Genomic DNA, 6,022 nt, shown 5'->3' with positions numbered 1-6,022 from the left:
TTGAGAAACTGCTGTATTAAATGATCATAAAATGAACTTGTGAAGAGATATGCATATGATCTCGTTCCATCAGTCCTGTAGTGTTATTCCTGCTGTGCTCAATGGGAATAACGTGCAGAGTAGAGTCCTAGTGACTGCTTCCTGAGGCCAAAGCATGCCAAGTGTCAAGAGCTTTCTCATATTATTTCCAGAGTTTCTAGGGTAGATACTGTATATTGCTATGGACTAATTTCTTTTTTATTATTTGATTTGCTCATCCTCATTTTGTTTATAAAGGGTTGCAAACTTTTCTCACTTACCTTTGTGGTTATCTTATACTTTGAATGCAAAGTTACAGGAGAGACAACTAATGCAGTGGTATTAGGACCATACAAAAGTATTTCAGAAAATGTTTCTGCAAAAACATGTATGGTCCTGCTTTTGCTAGAGGATGTGGCATTTATGTTCAAGTTATACACAGACCACTATTGTGGTTCATGTACAGGTAAAAAATATGTATGTTGAATCATGCTTCTGGTTATCCTACACTGCAAAACTACAGAGAGCAGAGAGAATGGATATGCATCTCTTCCTTGATTGTCTCATAAACCTATTAGTGTGTCCACTTGGAAATGATAACAGTGGTGTAGCATCAAAATTCCTAAATATTTTGGAGGAAGGTATGGTAAGGTATTTCACATTTTCTAGAGCCTCTTGAGAGCTTTTACTCCTCTTGTCCTTGATTAAAACACTGTATTCTTGTTAATGTGAAACAGTTATCAAAGCAGTTATAAAAAGCCTTTCCCATAAAACTCCTTTCAATGGCTTTAAAGTTACCACCCCAATTATAGGAGAACGCAGCAAGGGAAACAATCTTGGGCTGACTTCCTGAAAAGGAATACTTAAAAAATTATATTCAGTCTTTAAAATTATTACGAAAGCTAAGCATTTCCCACAGCTGTCAAAGACTTGTTAAACATCACTTGTACTTACTCAAAGAAATGGCTGATCCAACTTTTGCTGTGAATTATTAACTTGTTCTCATAAGAGCTGTCAGAAGTGAACAAGAGTTGACGGAGATGGCTCTCAGGTCAGAATTTCATTTGAGTGTATAAGCTGAAAATACGCCATAGCAAATACCAAACATGAGAGATCAAACTACAAATTGACAGTCTAGTCAATGAATTTATATCAGTGATTAATTTTGTCATACAAGGATTTCTTTCAGCAATTATTTGTTATCACTGCTGTGAGCTGACATTACAAATTTCTAGAACAGGGCATCTAAGGCAGAAGACAGACAAGCAAACTGATCCCATCTGTACGGGGATTCCTTGTAGTCAGATTCTATTGTAGAGCATTCTGTTCTTGTGTTTGTCAGCTGTTTCCCCAAAGAAGTAGGTTACCTTTGCTATACTTATTATGTTGGTTTTTTTTTCCTTTTAATCTGCACTTGGTTGGAAAAGACCTACAAGATCACCTAGTCCAACCATCCACCTACCACCAATAACCCCACTAAACCATGTCTCTCAATGCTGTATCTAAACGTTTCTTGAACGCCTTCAGGGACGGTGACTCCACCACCTCCCTGGGCAGCCCATTCCAGCGCCTGATCACTCTTTCAGAAAAGTAGTCTTTCCTAATGTCCAGCCTAAATCTCCCCTGGTGCAACTTGAAGCCATTCCCCCTTGTCCTGTCATTTGTTACAAGAGAGAAGAGGCTGACCCCCAGCTCACTACAACCTCCCTTCAGGTAGTTATAGAGAGCGATAAGGTCTCCCCTGAGCCTCCTCTTCTCCAGACTGAACAATCCCAGCTCCCTCAGCTGCTCCTCATAAGGCCTGTGCTCCAGACCCCTCACCAGCTTCGTCACCCTCCTCTGAACACGCTCCAGGGCCTCAATGTCTTTTTTGCAGTGAGGGGCCCAAAACTGGACACAGTACTCGAGGTGGGGCCTCACTAGGGCTGAGTACAGAGGGACAATGACTTCCCTACTCCTACTGGCAACACTATTTCTGATACAAGCCAGGATGCCATTGGCCTTCTTGGCCACCTGGGCACACTGCTGGCTCATGCTCAGCTGAGCATCAACTAATACCCCCAGGTCCGTTTCCTCCACACAATTTTCCAGCCACTCTGCCCCAAGCCTGTAGCATTGCCTGGGGTTGTTGTGGCCAAAGTGCAGGACCCGGCACTTGGTCTTGTTGAACCTCATCCCACTGGCTTCAGCTCAGAGATCCAGCCTGTCCAGATCTCTCTGTAGGGCCTCTCTACCCCCACAGAGAGATTTGGATCTTTGTTTCATTTTGAATTGTCTCCTGCAAATCCTCTAGATATGCATTTGAATATATCCATGCACACACACGTACATGCACACCTGGCATATACTCAGAGATATATAAAGAGAATTTTATTTTATTTTTACTCTCTCTCTCTTTTTACCTTCTATATCTAGATTATCACCTCACTGAATCAGCAGTTTGATTTCTTTTCACCTTTATTTTCTGTTGATGTGTTCCCTGGTTAATAGCCTGTAAGAGACCATGGCTATAAGCTGCTCTGGAGACCTTTCACACATAGCTCTAGCTCATGCTCATGGCAGCAGGAGTTGTGGGTATGTAATTGAACAGGAAAGCATGGGCCATGGAGAAAAATACAGAATGGCCCCTATCCTGTGCAGTTTAGACATTTGTTGTTCTATCAGCCCCTGGTGTGGCAAAGCTGGGAAGCGAGACGGGAGAGTGGTCAGCAGAACCAGTACTATAAGGATTTATCTGGTTTTGTTTCACAATAAGAATAGTTGTGTTGTTTGACTGACAATGAGAAAATGGTTCAAATCATGCCCCCAAATATGTATCTGCATTTTAGATGTACTCATCTGACCATTGCCCTTGCAGAAAAGGAAATCATTCCTATTTGCAGTCTTGAGAGATGGCTGGACATAGAGTTCACTCAGTGAGGTCAGAAGAGTCAAATTATTATTATTAATAAAGGTAACTCATAAAATTTATCTGTCATTCTTGTACTTAGGTTTTGTGCATTTCTTAAAAGTGGTTAATTACATCCAGAAAATATGCTATTAATCAAAATTTTACCTTTGGTATTATTTTGTTGAGTATGTCAATAGAAATAGAGATGAACAGCATTTGGTTCTATTAATAAACAAAATATTTGCCAAATCCAGTTCATTAATGTGCTTATAACTTATACCTTACAGACAAGTGGAGCTTCTGTTCCAGCCCAAGGATTCTGATGAAATGACTTTCTAATCCTACAGCCTATTTCATATCCATGGAGATGGTTTAAGAGAAATGAGGGGAGAATCTGCATAGAGCTTTATGAACAGCTCAGATACAAACTGAAGTTTCTCTGTAGTAAGAAACATTCCTGAGCTGTGATATGCTGATATTCATCTTGAAACCTACAAATGCTGATGCGTTTGGATCTTGGGATTTAACTTGGGCTATTCCAGAGAAAGGAGCCTGACATAAAAAGTTAACATATTCAGAGACTTTTTTTCTTCACAATTGGCCCCAAGCCTAAGTTGACCTTATTTCAGTACCATTTCTTATTAAATATTCTGGGGGCAAAGAGCAAGTTTTTCTTGGCACAGGAGAAGCAGTCTTATCATTATGAAAATACTTGCAAAGACAAAGTTCCTGGCACTTTTTGTTATGTACGGATTAAATTTGTTGTGATACAGGTGGATGTAGAGTCTGTAACTATTGAGAAGTAACCCCTCTGGAGGGATGTTTCAGACTCAGCTAGAAGGCAGGAGAAAAACAGCCTTTCTATATGTAAAAAGTTCCCAGTTTTTGATCTGCTTATAATATTGGTGGCTGTTAAATCAATACCTTCTGCTTATTATTTTCCATGATTCCCAAATTACTGTTTTTTACCACTTTCCAAAATAGTCACTTATCTTATGTATACATATGGCTGATGTTTTGGGTTTTTTTTTTAAATGATTGGCCGATTTGCATTTTTCCCTACCTTTTCAGTGCTTACCAGTCTTTCAGTAGAACGTCCCTCAAGCATCATGTCATCTACAGATCTTAATCAGTAACAAATTAATGTTGACTTCCAAGTTATTATTAGAATAACGCAGGTGCATGAATTGCTTGGTGTGGGACACTGCTAGTATCATGGGGATGTGCCTGTCAAAATATAGGTGTCGACTACCACAGCAGACGTTGTAAGGTATCAGAGACGTGGGAAGAGTGCTGGCAGCTACCACACAGTGAGAGCTGCACCCTTGTAGGGTAGTAGTTAGAGCCAGGTTTTTGAATCCCTCCCAGAGCTTCTTGAGATCTCCTTGACAGGACAGAAATCCTTCTGGTTCATTGTGAGGTTATTTGTCCTCATGTCCTCAGTGTTCAATTCTGCTACTCATATCTATCCCCTCAACTCCTCCATGGCTTTGATGAGGCTAAGTGATTCAGATATACTATAGACAGTAGTTCAGCTTCCATTATCAGTATCTGCCACAGGAATTGATATTTGTCCTTTTTTTTTAATACCCTTGTGTCAATATAATAACATGTTATGCATTTAATATATGAAAGTAGGTTTTAATGGGGAAAAAGTGAGTTTATTTTTTTTTGTTTTCTTATCTTTTATTGAAGTCTCCTTGCTTACCTTTTATTTCTAAATGACATTCACAATATTAAACACAGACAGTTTTGTACACTATGTGATATTGCAGAGTTTAATGATATGATTCAGGTGCAAATTGAGGCTCAAAATGAAGCATAGTTCTCCCAGCGTGTTCAGATAGTTCCATGTCATTATTCAGCTTGGTTGCACAGTCAAAAGTGTCTAAATGTGACTATAGGTAGAAAAAGAAAATACGTTTAAAAGACTGTCAAGTAAGTCATTGAACAGAATGTATTAATGTGTGCGTCTCTTCCTGTCTGCGTACATAGACACACACAATAGCTGTGGGTTATCACGGTTTCTTGCTTATGAAACTAAAGCCAAATGACAATGTATTTTTCACAATACATGTTATTTATTTTATATCTCTGTATTGCTGTAGGTGGTTTGAGTGGCTCGCTAGTTCTCACATGCAGCATTAAGAAGCTGACTTCTGATTCTGTTGAGAATACATAGTATCTTCACAAAAGGATTATGGTTACTGAGTTTAACAGTAATATCACTGAAACATTGCCATTTCTACTAATTCTCATAATTTTGCATTTCTATTTGTAATTAAAAATCAAATATTTTGCTAATTTCTTTTTATGTAATTCTTAGTAAAATTAAAATAAAAATAAAAATATCTTCCAGCAGTATTAGATGTCCTTTATTCCCATTTCAGATATATCATTATTCCTTTCTGTGAGAAGTAATGAGTTTTTGACAAGATTGCTCCTCAAATATATGGAAAAGGAACATGCAGTAAAACGTAATTAAAAAATCAGTAGGTAAAGCGAATTCTGTTGTCTTGTGGAAAAATCACAAATCTGTTCTCTATTTGCTTATTGAATACTTGGAAGGATAATTGGTATGCAGTTAGAAATAAAGTAATTCAGTTTGCAATACAAAAAATCGGATTGAGTCTACTATTAAGTTGCACAGTATATGATATTGGTGCTCTATGGATACATCAACATACTGTTATAAGAGGGAATAAAGACCATCTTGTAATAGTTTCACATAGAGATGTTTATTCTGTGTAATTACATTCAAGAGAGGAAATTAAATGTTATCTCAGATTTTTTAAAAGACTGCATTTATTTATTGGCACGATAATAAGAGGGTAGAATTTCAGGTAGGGAGAATTTTTACTTTTATTATTTTTATTTTACCACAGAAACTGAGAGAAATAAAGGATAGGTTCTCAGAAGCCTTTAAATTTGCAGTATCATCTTTTTTCTTGCCTCCCACATGGATACGGATCATACAATCTGTGACCAGGAAGGTCAGTGTGTTTAAATATAATTCAAATCTACATTCAGGCCTACAGAAAATCTGTCCTGCCAAAACTTTCAGTACTTTGTAGTGCAAAAGAAAGTTCTTAGTTTGCTTTTCAGTCACACAAC

The 6,022-nt window shown here is 38.0% G+C and overlaps 1 long non-coding RNA gene across 1 annotated transcript in view; it reads left to right on the top strand.

The window, feature by feature from the left end:
* The window catches only part of LOC110397495, a 1,030-nt gene continuing 800 nt past the window's right edge, over positions 5,793–6,022 (top strand). Inside the window, exon 1 of the long non-coding RNA XR_002437810.1 lies at positions 5,793–5,901. This is a non-coding gene — a long non-coding RNA (uncharacterized LOC110397495). The remainder of the gene's footprint in view (positions 5,902–6,022) is intronic.

The sequence above is a fragment of the Numida meleagris genome, chromosome 4 (genome assembly GCF_002078875.1).
Source record: "Numida meleagris isolate 19003 breed g44 Domestic line chromosome 4, NumMel1.0, whole genome shotgun sequence".
Lineage (NCBI taxonomy): Eukaryota > Metazoa > Chordata > Aves > Galliformes > Numididae > Numida > Numida meleagris.
The sequence above is the reverse complement of the archived record's forward strand: the minus strand, read 5'-3'. Positions and strand labels throughout refer to the sequence as shown.